General features: G+C 29.7%; 1 pseudogene; it reads left to right on the forward strand.

The window, feature by feature from the left end:
• The first annotated feature begins 3267 nt into the window (after positions 1–3267).
• Positions 3268–12800, forward strand: LOC113874332 (annotated as a pseudogene).
• Positions 12801–19064: the final 6264 nt, after the last annotated feature.

Consider the following 19064-nt stretch of genomic DNA (forward strand, 5'->3'; position numbering starts at 1 on the left):
TATCAAGTAATTTTTTTTAAATATTATTGGTAAGGCTGGATTTTCTTATAATTTTCATTGAATTTAATTTGATTCTGAATTTTTACAATCTTAAAATGTATTATATAATTTGATATCCTAAAAGATATTATCATAACGATAAAAAAAATGATAATTTAAAAAAAAAATAAATTTATTTATCAATGTCTATAGTATAAATTCTCAAATGAAGCTAGGACTTTTCTCAAATTATAAAACTTTTTGAAGTTAATTCTATTTGTTATTACATCAAGTGATTTTTTTATATTAAGCATTTATTTTAATTTAATATAATAGAATATTTATTATAATAAATTTAAAAATTATTTTTATTTAATAATACTCACAAAGTGCATTATAAACTCACTACTTTGTATAAATACAATTAATTAAAAGTGCAAATATAGGTAAAGAGAAAGAAACTGAGTCTGCTATATTTATACTAATATTAGCCTATTTTTAATTTTAAATAAATTGAAACCATGTTTTTTTCTTTTTAATTTAATTTAATTTATTTACATAAATTATATGTAGTATTCAATATATAGTAAAAAAAAAAATACAAATAGTATGATAAAATAATATATTTTAAATAATTTTATATATTTTTTACACTTTAAAATTTCTATAAATCCATGTTGAAGTTTTCTTTAATTATTTTGTAGTCTACACATTTATAAAATGCTTTTGACTTTAATCTTATTTAATGATTTATTTTAATAACAAATATTTAGTTAATGTAAGTTTGAAAATTATACACTAAACTTACAATATTATCGATAGTAAATTATAAATTTCAATATTATTTATTAGTATATTTGTGATAATTTATAAAAAAAGGTAACTTTTGTCACTATTATTTCTTAGTAAATTATAACATTTTGTCACTATTAGTGATGAAATAAAAATTAGTCATAAATATTTTATATTTAATGAAAAAAAATTTGTTACTAAATTTTAGTCCTTAAAGATTATATATATTTTCTAAAATATATAATAATGTTAGTAAACTAGTAAATCAAACTTGTATAATATCCAGTAAACAATTTGATAGTGAGCTATTACTTAAATAGTAAGATTAGAGTGTAAGATGATTAATTTTTATAATCATAATATTAAGATTAATGTGCAAATAGACGGATGATTGAATCTTATATATAATCAATCTTTACATCGACATAAATTAAGAATAATAATATATTAGACTAATTTACTACGAAAATGTTACATGAATTTTTATGAGTATAACAATTCTTAATGTGAATGATATACATTATCTTTTGACCTAAAATTGTTATGATCAATGTGTGTAGAGCTCTATATTTTAGGTCCATCAAATGTAATCAAATTATAGTAATACTTAGGATTAAAGATAGAGTAAATTACATTAAAAAAATGCAATTTTGATAAGATAGATTATTTGTGATGAGAATCAAGGAAGGCCCATTGAAGACAAAGACTTGAAGGCATTGGAAGAGTTTCAAGGACCAATGACAAGGGCAAGGGCAAAAAGAATAAATGAAGACTTAGAAAAGATTGTTGCTGTCTTATTTGAAAGGGAGCTCAATTTAGAGTTAGAAAAGCCCAAGATAATCAATTACATATGCTTAGAGAATTTGAACTCTAACGAGTTTTATTAGGATTTAATTATTATGTTTAGTTTATTTATTTTAATATTAGTCATTACTTATTTGAGTTTTTATTTAGGATAAGATCTTGTTATTTTATTTAGTCTATTTGAATTTGGGCTTGTTGGTACAAGAAGCCCATTAGGGTTTGCGTTAGTATTAGTTTACAGGCATTAGGCATATATAAGCTCTTGTAAACACACTTTTAATTAGTTTTGAATATAATTTGAGATTGAACACTCTTGTGAGAGCGTGTGACTCTAGGTTCTTGAGTGAGCCAATTTTCTTTGATCTTATCAAGAGGCCAAAACTCTTGTGGCGATCGTTCCTTGGCTTATCAATCTTGCGATTGTGGCGCCATTTTCCATCTCTATTCTATTTTTACTTTTTATTAATTTTCTTCTTATTTCAATTCTTATTTGTACCGTAATAATTTCGTTTTTATTGTGTGAAATCCAATTCAAGATCGTTTAATTCGGCGACACAGTTTGTGGTTGTCATCAATTAGTATCAAGAGCTTTGGTTAGAATTGTATTGAAAAGTACTATTCATCGCACGTTGCTCATTAGAAAAAAAATAGAGGAAAAAAAATATACTACAAAAAAAAAATTGCAACATACAAAAGTATGTTTTTGATATATTTCTTCCAATCTTTCACTTATTTTGCTTGATTCCATACCAAAAAAAAAAGTAGTTGTTTAACGTTATATAATCTTCTTTAAATTCTCCAATTTTGTCTTATTTGCAATCTATTTTTGAGTGTGCTTATTTCTTATTTAGTCTTTTTTTTTCTATTGTCTTGTTGGCTTCCTTAGTTTTGTCTTAGAGTTTTCTTTTGTTGGCTTCACTTGAGTCTCATTGATTGATTGTCTCTTGGTTTTGGTTAATTATGTGGATTGGATGTTGACTTCCTTAAGAACTCTTGAGAGCATTTGAGGGGAAAAAGGCAAGAGAGAAATCCTTACACAAAAGCCAATTTAGAGTGAAACACGAGTGAATATCTACTGAGTGAAAACACTTAGCGAGTGGAGAGAACCTTTTCTTTTTGCATTAACTTTTATTGTTTTGTAAAATGTCTCAAGAAGGAGGATCAAGTAGAGAGAGCACTCCTGCCTCGCAAATTGAAAGACTTGCTCAAAGATTTGAAAACATGTTTGAAAGGCAAAATGAAGCAATAAGGAATATTCAAGAGGCGTTGGCAAATAATGCAAGAAGGCGGTCACGTAATCGTTCTCCACATGCCCATGGAGACTCTAGTAATTCTTCAAGAGAAAGAAGAAGAAATAGGAGAGATGATGAAGAAAGGAGGTATGATAGGTGGAGAGATAATAGAGAGAGGAGGAATCAAAGAAGAAGAAGAGAAGATGTAAGAATAAGAGAAAATGAGAGAATTGGTGGAGTTAAAATAAAAATTCCTAGTTTTCATGAAAGGAATGATGTTGAAGCATACTTAGAGTGGGAATTGAAGATAGAGCAAGTATTCTCATGCCATGATTATAATGAAGAAAAGAAAGTAAAGGTGGCCTCCCTAGAGTTTTACGACTACGCGTTGGTGTGGTGGGATCAAATTCAAAGGGACCGAAGGAGATATGATGAGGAGCCTGTAGATACATGGACTGAAATGAAGAACCTAATGCGTAGGAGATTTGTTCCTACATACTACAATAGAGAGCTTCATACAAAGCTTCAAGGTTTGAGGCAAGGTGGCAAAAGTGTTGATGACTATTATAAAGAAATGGAAGTTGCCATGATACGAGCTAATGTATTTGAAGAAAGAGAAGCACCAATGGCCCATTTCTTAAATGGGTTGAACCATGACATCCGTGACATAGTGGAACTTCATCCCTATGTGGAACTTGAAGATTTGGTTCATCAAGCTATTAAAGTAGAAGCACAACTAAAGAGAAAGGGTACTTTAAGGAAGAGTATCTCCTCCTATAACTCAAAAGGATGGAAGGAAGGAGTGAAGAAGGAGGGAACATTAACTAAGGACATGACTGTCCAAAGTGGTAAACATTCACCTAAAACTTCTTTTAATCCTACTAATGCTTCTGTTTCTTCTACTTCTCGACATAGCGAAATTAAATGCTTCAAGTGCCTTGGAAAGGGTCATATTGCATCCCAATGTCCAAACAAGAAAACCATGATTTTGAGAGAGAATGGTGAGATCTCAAGTGATAGTTCATCTCAATCATCCACGCTTCAAGTGAAGAGGATAGTGAGTTTGAAGCTTTATGCCACGAGGGAGATTTGCTTATGGTAAGGCGTCTCTTGGGTAGTTTAGCTAAGGAGGATGATACCACACAAAGAGAAAATATTTTTCATTCAAGATGTTTGGTACTTGGAAAGGTTTGTTCTCTTATTGTTGATGGTGGTAGTTGTACCAATGTGGCTAGTATTCGACTTATTGAAAAATTGAATCTTACTACTACTCCTCACCCCAAGCCTTATAAGCTACAATGGTTGAGTGATGAAGGGGAGTTGGTTGTTAATAGGCAAGTTTTAATTACTTTTTCTATTGGCAAGTATAAAGATGAAGTCTTGTGTGATGTAGTGCCTATGGAAGCAAGTCATATACTCTTAGGGAGACCTTGACAGTTTGACAAGAAAGCTATTCATGATGATCATTCTAACAAGTTCACATTTATACATAAAGGGAGCACAATCACTCTAGTGCCCATGACTCCTAGTCAAGTGTGTGATGATCAAATAGTCATGAGGTTGAGAAGAGAGCAAGAGAGAAAAGATGAAAAGAAAAAGAGTGAGTTTGAGGGGAACCTTAAAAAGAAAGGAGAAAAAGTGAGGACACTTCCAAATGAAAAATATGATAGTGAAAAGAAAAGTGAAGAAAAAAAATCAACATGAAATGAGAGAAAATTTATTTGTAAAAAAAAAGGAAGTGAGAAAAGCGTTATTGGCCTCTCGGCCTATGTATCTACTTTTTTGTAAAGAAAGTCCTCATAGTGATTATATTAATTCTTTTGCTAATAATACTTTGCCTAGTGGTGTTTCTTCTCTTTTGCAGGAATTTGAAGATGTCTTCCCTAAAGAAGTGCCTCACGACATACCTCAAATTAGAGGGATAGAACATCAAATTGACTTGACTCCAGGGGCAACCTTGCCCAATCGACCTGCATACAGGAGCAATCCTCAAGAAACTCAAGAGATTCAAAAACAAGTAGAAGGATTGTTAGAGAAAGGATGGGTAAAGGAAAGCCTAAGCCCTTGTGCTGTACCAGTCATCTTGGTACCCAAGAAAGATGGAAGCTGGAGGATGTGTACTGATTGTCGTGCTATCAATAATATTACTGTAAAGTATAGACACCCCATACCCCGTTTGGATGATTTACTTGATGAATTGTTTTGTGCTTGTTATTTTTCTAAGATTGATCTTAAGAGTGGATATCACCAAATAAGAATAAGGGAAGGGGATGAATGGAAAACAGCTTTTAAGACTAAATATGGCTTGTATGAATGGTTGGTTATGCCATTTGGGTTGACTAATGCACGTAGCACCTTTATGCGCTTAATGAATCATGTGCTTAGGAACTTCTTAGGAAAATTTGTTGTTGTTTACTTTGATGATATCTTAATTTACAGCAAATCTTTTGATGAGCATATGTTGCATTTGAGGTGTGTGTTAGAGGTTTTAAGACATGAACAATTGTATGCAAACATTGAAAAATGCACATTTTGTAAAGATCATGTAATTTTTCTTGGCTTTGTTGTTAATTCTAAAGGTGTGCATATGGATGAGGAAAAGGTTAAAGCCATTAAAGATTGGCCAACCCCTAGGACTGTGAGTGAAGTGAGGAGCTTTCATGGGTTAGCAAGCTTTTATAGGCGCTTTGTGAGAGATTTTAGTACCATTGCCGCACCCTTAAATGAAGTTGTTAAGAAAAATGTGGGTTTTAAATGGGAAAGGGAGCAACAAGAAGCCTTTAATACTTTGAAGAATAAGCTTATGCATGCACCGATACTTGCACTCCCTAATTTTGCTAAATCTTTTGAATTGGAGTGTGATGCATCTAATGTTGGGATAGGGGCTGTTTTGACGCAAGAGGGACATCCCATTGCTTACTTTAGTGAAAAGCTTAATGGAGCATGCTTGAAGTATCCTACTTATGATAAAGAACTCTATGCTTTGATTAGGGCACTCCAAACATGGCAACATTATCTTTTATCTAAAGAATTTGTGATCCATAGTGACCATGAATCATTGAAATATCTTAAGGGTCAAGGAAAATTAAATAAAAGGCATGCTAAGTGGGTAGAGTTCCTAGAACAATTCCCTTATATTATTAAGCATAAGCAAGGTAAAATGAATGTAGTGGCTGATGCATTATCTAGGCGTTATGTGTTGCTTTCTATGCTTGATACAAAATTGCTTGGATTTGAACATGTAAAGGAACTATATGTGCATGATGCTGACTTTGCTGAATTATATGCATCTTGTGAAAAGGGAGCTCATGATGGATTTTACAAGCATGATGGGTATTTGTTTAAGGGGAATAAATTGTGTGTGTCTAAATGCTCAATTCGTGACTTGCTTGTGAGAGAAGCCCATGAAGGTGGTTTGATGGGACACTTTGGTGTACCTAAAACTTTAATGATATTGCAAGAACACTTCTTTTGGCCTAAAATGAAACATTATGTTTATAAATTTTGTGAAAGGTGTGTTGTGTGCAAGAGGGCTAAATCCAAGGTAAATCATCATGGCCTTTATACTCCATTACCTGTTCCAGGTTACCCTTGGATTGATGTTTCTATGGACTTCATTGTAGGTTTGCCAAGGACAAAGACTGGCAAGGACTCCATATTTGTGGTTGTGGACCGATTTTCAAAGATGGCTCATTTTATTCCATGTAGGAAAGTAGATGATGCTACACATATTGCGGACCTATACTTCAAAGAGGTTGTAAGGTTGCATGGTTTGCCAAGGAGCATTGTTTCAGATAGAGATTCGAAGTTTCTAAGTCACTTCTGGAGGACCTTGTAGCAAAAACTTGGAACCAAACTTCTATTCTCTACCACATGTCACCCACAAACAGATAGACAAACAGAGGTGGTAAATCATACCTTAACTACTCTTCTCAGAACTATGGTAAAAAAAAATCTCAAATCATGGGATGAATGCTTGTCTCATATTGAATTTGCATATAATAGGACATTTTATTCAACTACCCTGTATCACCCTTTGAGGTTGTTTATGGATTTAATCCTCTCACCCCGCTTGATTTGTTGCCACTTCCTAATGTTGCGTCTTTAGTACATAAGGATGGTAATGCCAAGGCTGAATTTGTTAAAAAGTTGCATGAAAAGGTGAAGGCTCAAATTGAAAAGAAAGTTGAACAACAAGCAAAATATGCCAACAAGGGAAGGAAGAGAGTGGTATTTGAACCCGGAGATTGGGTTTGGGTACATATGCGTAAAGAGAGGTTTCCTATACAAAGAAAGTCAAAGCTTCAGCCAAGAGGAGATGGACCATTCCAAGTCTTAGAGAGGATTGGAGATAATGCATACAAAGTGGACTTACCAGGTGAATATGGTGTTAGTGCTACTTTTAATGTATCTGATTTATCTCTCTTTGATGTAGATAATAAAGAGTCAAATTTGAGGACAAATTCTCTTGAAGAAGGAGGGATTGATGAGAATCAAGGAAGGCCCATTGAAGACAAAGACTTGAAGGCATTGGAAGAGTTTCAAGGACCAATGACAAGGGTAAGGGCAAAAAGAATAAATGAAGACTTAGAAAAGATTGTTGTTGTCTTATTTGAAAGGGAGCTCAATTTAGAGTTAGAAAAGCCCAAGATAATCAATTACATATGCTTAGAGGATTTGAACTCTAACGAGTTTTATTAGGATTTAATTATTATGTTTAGTTTATTTATTTTAATATTAGTAATTACTTATTTTGAGTTTTTATTTAGGATAAGATCTTGTTATTTTATTTAGTCTATTTGAATTTGGGCTTGTTGGTACAAGAAGCCCATTAGGGTTTGCGTTAGTATTAGTTTACAGGCATTAGACATATATAAGCTCTTGTAAACACACTTTTAATTAGTTTTGAATATAATTTGAGATTGAACACTCTTGTGAGAGCGTGTGACTCTAGGTTCTTGAGTGAGCCAATTTTCTTTGATCTTATCAAGAGGCCAAAACTCTTATGGCGATCGTTCCTTGGCTTATCAATCTTGCGATTGTGGCGCCATTTTCCATCTCTATTCTATTTTTACTTTTTATTAATTTTCTTCTTATTTCAATTCTTATTTGTGCCGTAATAATTTTATTTTTATTGTGTGAAATTCAATTCAAGATCGTTTAATTCGGCGACACAGTTTGTGATTATCATCAATTTGTCCCTTTGATATAAGAAGAGTGATATGATATAAGAAGAGTGATATCCATAGAAATATTGATAGAGTCAATGAGATGACTCATATGCTCAACAAAATAAATATGTATTATTCATCTAGTGTGGTTGGATATTTAAAAAAAATAAGTTACTCTTTATATTCAAATACAGACAAAGTTACTAATTTTATAATATTTTTTAGATTTAGACTATAATAAAAAATTAAAAGAATCTATGGATTCATCAAAATTAATCTATTAAATTTTAGTTAAAATATAATTATTATATAATTAAGTCAAACATATAAAAAATGAGTCGACGATTATTAACTAATATTTATTAAAGTTTTACTAATCATAAATTAGATACTAAACCCTACTCTATGTGTTGATGTAGACTTTCCTCGCCTTGATAGCACAACGATGACATAAATTTATAATAAAAGAGTTCATGTAAACACTTGTTGAGCTGTAGTTGTCCATGTTGTTATATAAAATCCGAACATTGCCTTCTATTTTTGTTCATATGAATTGATGATCAAGAGGTTGTGATACGTTGACGTGGAATAAGTTGATTTGTATGGTTTAGTTATTCGGTATGAAAAATTATGTACGTAGAGCACTTCATAGTTTATGAAATTGGTTTACCTATGTTGTGTTTTATCCAAAATATTGGTTGTGGTATTATGTCTTGAAATCACAACGGATTGATGATGAGAAGATTAATTGATATTAAAACTGTGCTGGATATGGTTAAGTTAGAAATATTAAATGTTTAAGAATTAGTGATGCTACCAATGAAAATTAATTTATAATTTTTGAGTAATAAACGACTTAATATTATTTTAAAAAAATTTAGATTTGAGTTCTTATGTAAAAAAAAAATCTTTAGTAATAGTCTTACATACTACATTCAGATATGATTATATATATATATATATATATATATATATATATATATTTTATGGACATTAAAATTTCAATTTGTTATTTAATTTTGTATTAATTCAAGAACAAATAAGAATGGTTTACTCATAAAATAACACATGGACAAAAACTTGATGACGATAAAATTCACCCGTTTGAAAAAATAACAGATCTAGTATAACTTTCCTTTCAACTCTTCAATTAATGTGCACAATTTTTAGACTTATTTCTCTCTTAACTTCTATGTTCAATAATATTAAGCTTAAGTTTTTCAACTAAATGGATTGACAATTAGAGAAAAAAAATCATAATCAAGCAACAAAATCAAATGAAGAATTTCGAGGTGATGAAAAAAAAGAAAACACTTCAACGAATTGAAATTATTTGTTGCCTTCAAACATCACGATCTTAATCTTCTTTATTCCATGATGTCTTTTCATGACATTTTTTTCAACATATTCTTCAGTTTTCTCTGCAAAAGAACAACAAATCCAAATCAAACACAGAAACAAGTCAGTACAGTTACCATAATGTAACAAAATAAAACAAAACAAATCATAATGTTTGATCAGATGATATTTTACCAAAAAATTGATACATTTATTTCCGCTACCCTTTTTGTTCTTGGATTGGCTTATTTGCTTGCTCCCATTGTGTTCCACACATACATGCTTGAGTTGATTACTTGAGCTTGGTGGCATTTGAGTTGAAGGCGAGCATATTTGAACCGGTTCAACTAATAATACTTGCTTCTCCTAAAGTTAGTAAAATTTTCAAAATATAATAATATATGTTATGACACGACAAGGTATTTTCCCTAAAAATGGTGTTGGAAGAAAACCAAGTAATTGTCGTAAAAGAAAAGAGAGAACTTGCCTCTCTTCTTAGATGTGACCGATTGTGAGGCAATTGAACCTTTGTTTTGGAGCGTGCATTTTCTTTGAGTTGTCTAGAGTAAGCAAGTAGAGCCCAACGATCATAACCATGTGTTCCTCTAGTTTGTGGCAATCTAAAATGTGGATGTGACATAGTTTTCTTTATGGGATTCTCCGATATTTTACATGAGCGTGTTCTTGATGATTCTATATAGATTGTGATCACCCCTCCATTTCTTATGATATTTTTGCTTTGCATGTTCTCGCCTTGTCTTCTCTCTGTTGCCATTTTTTTATGCTATGAAGAGCTTCTCAGAAACTTTTAAGTGTAGAAATGGGAGTTTCTGGTCCATTTAGTGATTATAGAGAACATAAATAATTGGGGAGATATGAGACCATGTAACTCTGTTGTTTACAGTACAAATGCTTTTGAACATCCAAAGAATGCTTCATAGATCTCCCCGTCTACATGCTAAGAATTCTGCAACAATGGATTTTGTAACAGAAAATTTGTACATGAAAAGTCTTAATAATCATTCAACTATCAACGCAAAACTAATCACAACTATTTATGCTTATTACATGATCATCATTGACTTTTACATATGCACACAATTCAGTTACTCTAAAATAAGTTTATTAATTTTAATCTCATTTAATGGTATATAAAATCATGACATAATAATAATAAAATAAAATAAAATATTAGTCATTGGTGGTATAATACATTGTACTAATAATATCTCTTATGTGCTTTTAATTCTTAATTGTTTTAAACAGAAAGGTTAATTACGATATTTTATATATTATACAAGTATTTTTAAAATTTATACCACACAGATAGATAGATATATATATATATATATATATATATATATAGATATAGATAAGAGAAAGAGTAATATTTTCAAAATTAAGTAATTTACCTTATAGTCTAAATAGTCACAACTTTGAATACGAACAAAGAAAAAAATTTAAAGTAAATAAAGTTGAGTTTGAAAATTTTAATATCATAACTTAAAAGGAACTTTTGATATAAAAATTCTAACATATATAAAATAAATTTAAACAACTTAACAATTTGGAAATTAAAAAATAAAAATTATTAATTAATGATAAAGTCAAAGGTTATGAATAAAAAGAAATATAATAAAATAATGTATTCATTTTAAAAACATGGAGAGTTAAATTTATAAAATAGGAATTGTTTGTAAATAAATTTATTTCAATGTCTTTTAATTTATTTTCTACACATTTTTAAATATATTTCATTTATTTAAAACATATTATATTCATAATATTTGTTTTGTTTGATTAAAATATTAGAATCTTATACAGTACAAATATTAATAAATTAAAATTACATTGTTAAAATTATAAGTCAGAAGTAAATAATTATGGTTTATTTATGGAAACACTATAAATCTATAAAAAATTATAATATTAAAATAATATTTAAAAAAATTAATTATTTATTTACACTTTAAATTTAAATATAACTTCTTATCTGATATATATATATATATATTTATTTATTTATTTATTATTATGGTTGATTTCACTCCACGTGATGCCCTGTACTTAAGCAATGATTGAGAAACGAATTTTTTGACGAGCTATAAATATTTTTAAATTATAAATTTATTTCTTAATTTGGATCTTCTCTCTAGTTTATGTGTTGTAGACATATGTGTTTGATTTTTTGGAATTACTTCTATTTCACATGTTTATATATGAAAATTGAGATTCTTAAAATTTTACATTTTAGATATTGTTATGAATTATTATGAGTGAATGTCCATATTCATAACTCTTACTTATTCTTTGTAACTTAAGATTTTGTAAGTTTTTTATTTAATTCTCATTCAAAAAGATACGATTCTTTGGTTATAGTTTTAGGCCTATAAATAAGCGTCTAATTTGTATTGAGGATACAAAAAATGAAATTGAGATTCTCTCTTCCTCTCTTTATTCTTTCTTACAATTTTACCTTCATTTTATAACACGTCATCGGCACGAGGGCTCTACTACACACTTTTGCAAGGAAGGAACATTCTTGAACAAAGGTACGGTATTCTTTTATTTTGATTTTTTTAATAAAAATATATTATTATTTATTTTAATTATTGTATATATAAATTTGTGTCTATAAAATATATATATATATATATATAAAAGGAAATTACTAGTAATTTAATAATATATTATTTTATTTTTACTTTGATCGTTATAATATTTAGATGATATCTAACTTATTCTTATTTTTATGATAGTACTAAATATGTCGAATCTTACAAACCTCGAATTTGTTGCACTTGATATTACAGAAAAAATTACTTATCATGAGTATTAGATGTTGAAATTCATTTATATGCAAAAGGTCTTAGAGATACTATCAAAGAAGGAAATAAAGCATCTAATTAAGATCAGGTTAAAGTTATGATCTTTCTTTGTCATCACCTTCATGAAGGTTTGAAAAATGAATATCTCACGATAAAAGACCCACTTGTGCTTTGGAATAATTTAAAAGACAGATATGACCACAAAAAAAATAGTTAATTTAACAAAAGCTCATTATGATTGGATGCATTTACGATTGTAAGATTTTAAAACTGTTAGCGAGTATATTTCAGCATTATTTAGAATCACATGTCAATTAAAATTGTGTGGAGAAAATGTCACTGATGAAGGTATGTTAGAAAAAACATTCTCCACTTTTTACGCATCTAATGTGCTCCTGCAGCAGCAATATCGTGAAAAAGAATTCAAAAAATATTCTGAATTAATTTCTTGTCTCCTTGTGGCTAAACAAAATAATGAGCTTTTGATGAAAAATCATGAATCTCGTCCAACTGGCATTACTCCATTCCCAGAAGTGAATGTAACAACTTGTGACTACTATAATTATGCACAAACTTATAGTCATAGTCATGGTCGTGGACGTAACAATAATCGTGGCTGTGGTAATGGTTATGGACATGGTTATGGTGATAATTAGAAATATACATTTTCATACTAGAAGTGGAAAAATAGTGAAAAAAATTGGAAAGGGTAAAACTACTCAAAGTAGTGAAAATATGAAAGATATATGCGATCGTTGTGGAAGCAAAGGTCATTGGTCACATATTTGTCATACACCAAAACATTTTATTGATATTTATCAAGAATCACTTAAAAATAAGGAAAAAAAAAGATATAGACAAATTTTATTTGTGAAGATGACAATGATTCTATTTATAATCATATGGACGTTACTCACTTAGATGTTACTGATTTTTTTTGCTGATCTAGATAGAAAAATTGACCATCTCATTGGTGATGGAAGTGTCCAAAAATAAGTTATTATTATTATTGAGTTATTATATTTTTTTATGTTAATTTATGTTTAATGTATTTTTCTTCTTCTTCTTCTCTCTATATATGTCAAAAAAAAAATATTAATAATAATTATGTTTAAAATAAGTTATATTTATTCTTTCATTGATATAATTGTTATTTAAATTAAATTTTAATATAGTCAGTGTAAATAAATTATAATGAATAATAATAAATTTTCACCATTTTTTTGTATATAATTTATTTATTTATCTATTTTGCTATGAAGAGATATGAACGATATCAACAATGAAGACATATGTCTTGTTGATAGTGCAACAACTCACAATTCTCAAAAATAAAAAATATTTTTCTCATTTAGTGATGCAACAAGCTAATGTGAGTATTATATCTAGTAGTACAAAAATTATTGAAGGCTCCAGTAGAGCTAATATATTATTGCCTAGTAGAACAAAATTACACATTGTTAGTACTTTATACTCCACTAAGTATCATAAAAACTTATTAAGTTTCAAAGATATCCGTAAAAATGAATACCATGTTGAAACAACAAATGAAGGAAGAGAAGAATAAATATATATCACAAAAATTATCTCAAATAAAAAATGTGTATTAGAAAAATTACCTTATTTTTCTTCTGGCTTATATTACAGACATATAAATATAATTGACACACATTATTGTAAATCAAAAGTTTACAAATCATGATAATTTTTTTATTTGGCATGAACGATTAGGCCATCCTAGATCAATCATGATGCGAAAAATAATTGAAAATTCATGTGGACATTCATTGAAGAGCCAACAGATTCTTCAATTAAATAATTTCATGTGTTGCTTATTCTCAAGGAAAACTAATTAGTCGACCTTCATCAGCTAAAATTAGAAATGTATCTATCATATTTTTAGAATGCATACAAGGTGATATTTATTGACTAATACACCCATCATGTGGACCATTTGGATATTTTATGGTTTTGATTGATGCATCAACGATATGGCCACATGTTTGTTTGTTGTCAACTCGCAACCAGACATTTGCAAAATTACTTGCACAAATAATTCATTTAAGAGCTCATTTTCCTGATTATCCAATTAAAAAAATACGCCTTGACAATGCTGGTGAATTTACATCTCGAGCTTTTAATGATTATTGTATGTCTATTGGGATTGATATTGAGCATCCTGTAGCACACGTACATACTCAAAATGGATTTGCTGAATCATTGATCAAGCGTCTAAAATTAATTGCAAGACCATTACTAATGAGATCAAAACTTCCAATTTCTACTTGGGGACATGCAATCTTGCATGTTGCAACACTTATTCGCATAAGACCAACAAGCTATCATATGTTATCCCCTTTGCAATTAGTTTTTGGTCAACAATCAAATATTTCTCATCTTAGAATTTATGGATGTGTAGTGTATGTTCCTATTGCTCCACCACAACGCACTAAGATGGGTCCTCAAAGAAGGTTAGGAATATATGTTGGCTATGAATCTTTATCTATAATAAAGTACCTTGAGCCAATGACAAGAGATTTATTAACTGCTTGATTTGTTGATTGTCATTTTGATGAATCATTTTTTCCTACTTTAGGAGGAGAAAATAAACATTTGAAAAAGGAGATAAGTTGGAATGAATTATCTTTATCTCATCTTGATCCTCGAACAAAACAGTGTGAACTGGAAGTTCAAAAGATAATTCATTTGCAAGGTTTAACTAACCAACTACCAAATGTGTTTACGAATCCAAAAACAGTGACTAAATCATATGCCCGGCTGCTAATGCTCTAATCAAAATCAATATTCCGATTGGATAATCTACTGTTGCAAATTAATCTGAATCACATTGGAAGTGTGGTAAAACTTTTGGTTTCAAAGATAAAAATCTTCGAAAAAGAAAAGGAACTAAGAATCAAGGTGACCAAAATGAGGATGTAAAGACTCTAGAAGAGTCATTAGACATAATTAATATTTTAATTCCCGAAGAGACACAGGTACCTGAAAATGATGAAAATAAAGAGATCTCAATAAATTATGTCATGAATAGAATATAATGGAACCGAAATGAAGTCAATATTGATGATATTTTTTCATTTAATGTAGCATTGGATGTGATAACTGATATAGATGATCATGAACCAAGTCAGTCAACGAGTGTAAACAAAGAAGTGACTGGGAAAAATGGAAAGCTACAATTGAGGAAGAATTAAAGTCGCTTACAAAGCGTCAAGTTTTTGGACCTATAGTTTGTACACTTGAAGATGTAAAGCCAGTTGGATATAAATGGGTTTTTGTGCAAAAACGAAATGAAAAGGGGGAAATTGTGAGATATAAAGCACGACTTGTTGGCCAAAGTTTTTCGCAAAGACCTAATATTGATTTTGAACAAACATATTCACCTGTAGTGGATGCAAATATTTTTTGATACTTGGTGAGTTTAGCAGTAAATGAAGGACTCGATTTGCTATTAATGGATGTTGTTACAGTCTATTTGTATGACTCACTTGATAATGACATTTATATGAAACTCCCTGAAGATTTTAATTTATCAGATGCATACAATTCAAATTCTAAAGAAGGTTATTTAATCAAGTTGAATAAATCACTTTATGGATTGAAACAATCTGGACGCATGTGGTATAATCGCCTTAGCGAATATTTGTTGAAGGAAGGATATAAAAATGACCCTATTTGTCCATGCATTTTTATAAATAGATCTTAAAATGAATTTGTAATAATTGCTATTTATGTTGATGATTTAAATATCATTGAAACTCCTGAAGAGATTTCAAAAATAGTAAATTGCTTAAAGAAAGAATTTGAAATGAAGGATCTTGGAAGGACAAAGTTTTGTCTTGGATTACAACTTGAATATGTAAAGAATAAAATTTTTATGCATCAAGAAACTTATACTTCAAAAGTGTTAAAACGATTTTATATGGATAAATCACATTCCTTGTGTACTCCAATGGTTGTAAGGTCACTAGATGTAAACAAAGATCCTTTCAAACCTTGGGAGCAAGATGAAGAACTACTAGGTCCTAAAGTACCTTATCTTAGTGCAATTGGAGTACTAATGTATCTTGCTTGTCATACACGACCTGATATATCATTTGCTATTAACTTATTAGCAAGGTATAGTTTTTCACCTACAAGAAGTAATTGGAATGGAGTTAAATATATATTTCGTTACCTTAAAGGTACAATGGATATGGGTTTATTTTACCCAAATAAATCTAAATCTGAGTTGATTGGTTATGCAGACGCGAATTTTTTGTCTGAGCCACATAATGGTAGATCACAAACAAGTTATTTGTTTATATGTGGTGGTATAGCCATTTCATGGCGATCTATGAAACAAACCATAACAGCTACATCATCCAATCATGCAGAAATTTTAGCATTACATAAAGCAAGTCGAGAATGTACTTGGTTAAGATCTATGATTCAACATGTGTAAGAAATTTGTGATTTATCTTCAGGAAAAATGACCCCAACAATTATATGCCAAGATAATGCTGCATGTATTACTCAATTGAAAGAAAGGTACATTAAAGGAGATAGAACAAAGCATATTTCTCCAAATTTCTTTTTTATCCATGATCTTCAAAAGAATGGTGATATAAATATTCAACAAGTTCGTTCATATGAGAATCTAGCAGATATTTTCACAAAGTCACTTCCAAGTAAAACTTTTGAACAACTAGTTCACAAGATTGGACTTCGTCATTTTTGAAATGATTGTTCACATGAGGGAGAAAATTAAATACGCTCTGCACTCTTTTTTTCTTAGCTATGATTTTTTTTCCATTGGGCTTTTCTGGAAAGGTTTTTAATGAGGCATCATGTAATAACTTATTAAATAATAATGTATTTTTCTTAGGCTTTTATCCCATTGAGTTTTTCCTAGTTAGATGTTATGAAACATATTATCAAATAATAGACATTCAAGGGGGAGTGTTATGAATTATTATATGAGTGAATGTCCATATTCATAACTCTTCCTTATTCTTTGTAACTTATGATTTTATAATTGTTTTGTTTAATTCTCATTTAAAGAGATACAATTCTTCGGTTATAGTTTTAGGCCTATAAATAAGCGTCTCATTTATATTGAGGATACGGAAAATGAAATTGAGATTCTCTCTTCCTCTCTATATTTTTTTCTCTATTCTTTTTTATAATTTTACCTTCATTTTATAACAAATATGGTGAAATCGGATAACTTTTGGTTTGAATTTTGTTTTTAACGATATGATGGGTATCATAAGTTTTGAACATTTTGCAAGAAATCCCAATCTTTAGTTTAGGTTTTTTTTTTTTGCTTTTATCATTTGAATTCGTTACCTTAAAACCTATATGTCTGGATAAATCTCAATTGTTGGTTTAATTTTAGGTTACCAATGTTGATATAATTATCCAGTATAAATAAAATTTCTTATCTAATATTGTGTTGTTGAATATTCTGTGCGGGCCATGATATCTATTATTCTTTAACAAATATTATACCCTCCAATATGAAAGTGTCATCCCAATTAAACCTTAAAGGTACTGGTATGATGCTTGGCTATTGTCCATCTTAAGGATTCAATCAATTATTTGGTTTGTTTATAATCAAATTATTATCGTAGAAGGAAAGAAGACTAATTTTGTGTCTATCAGAAGTTCCAAAAAGCTTTTCATGATAGTGATTTATCAAGGATGTTATAATGCAAACTTTAACATACAAGCGAAGGTAAGTGTCCTTTGTTGAGTTCTTACTCCTTTTAATGTTTCACAGGACTACCTAGTAATATATGAGAAAGAGGTTGGTAGAGGTGAAGATATGAATGTTGAGATATCTTTTAAGGATTGGGATCAAAAGTAGAATCAAAACTTTTGAATTTTTTCTGGGTTAATTCTTTGATTTATGTTTGTACTATTTAAGAAATTAATGTATTATATGTTTCAAGCTCTTCAGCTATGAAAGTAGGTGCTGTATTATAATTGGATACATTTCATTAATGTTAAAGGATGATTATTTCTAGCAATTCTTATGTTAAAGGAGAAAATTTACATGCATGAAGACCAAGTTGCTCATTGTTCTAGTTCTAATATGCCTTTGTTCTCGTGCTTTATCTTGTTCTCTAATCGCAAATGCTTAGTAAGAATAGGAATATCGATTTCAAACATATTTTCCATAGCTTGATTATTGTTTCCTTAATATGAGATGTGCTCAACATGTAGAGAAAATATGGACATGAAGAAAAGGTAACTGGAGTCTTTGTTATGAATAATCATTGACCTGTGAAACATTTCCTTTATGTTCTGAAATGCTATCTATTGAGAGCAAAAAAATCAAGCAATTATCCAAAATCTGAATCGGCATCAATTTCGAATAATTTGGACATCAATCAACTTTAGGCACGCTTGCCTTTTTTGTATTAATGGACAAAAGTTGATTAATTTCCTTCAATAATGGCCCATATATGATATAATCTCTCATTCAAACTTAGATACACCACATTCACCCGACGGGAGTGACAGCTGAGCTTGTGTGGCCACAAATGCAGCATCCAATGGACAAGCCACAAAATATCTCACGCTAAAACCTATGAAATTATAGTAATTCATTTTTTAACATATTTTAATTAATAAATTAAAATGCCATAGATAGGAAATATTTAATTAATCATCTTTAATAAAGTGTGAGTGAGAGTTAAATTTTATTTATTTTGATTCAATTGATAAATAAAAACAGAAACCAAACATATGAGAAATAAATATAAAGAATATTAATTAATGATTTTAGTTTTATCTCGTGAGAGTACAGAAGGGATTGAAAAGTCTGTCATTGGATAGAAAAGGCAAAAGATTATGGGATTTTGGTGGCACCTGACTTCGTTCTAACAAAGTGTTGATTGTGAAGTTTCGACCAT

This window comes from Abrus precatorius, unplaced genomic scaffold (assembly GCF_003935025.1).
Source record: "Abrus precatorius isolate BTA unplaced genomic scaffold, Abrus_2018 Scaffold8, whole genome shotgun sequence".
Lineage (NCBI taxonomy): Eukaryota > Viridiplantae > Streptophyta > Magnoliopsida > Fabales > Fabaceae > Abrus > Abrus precatorius.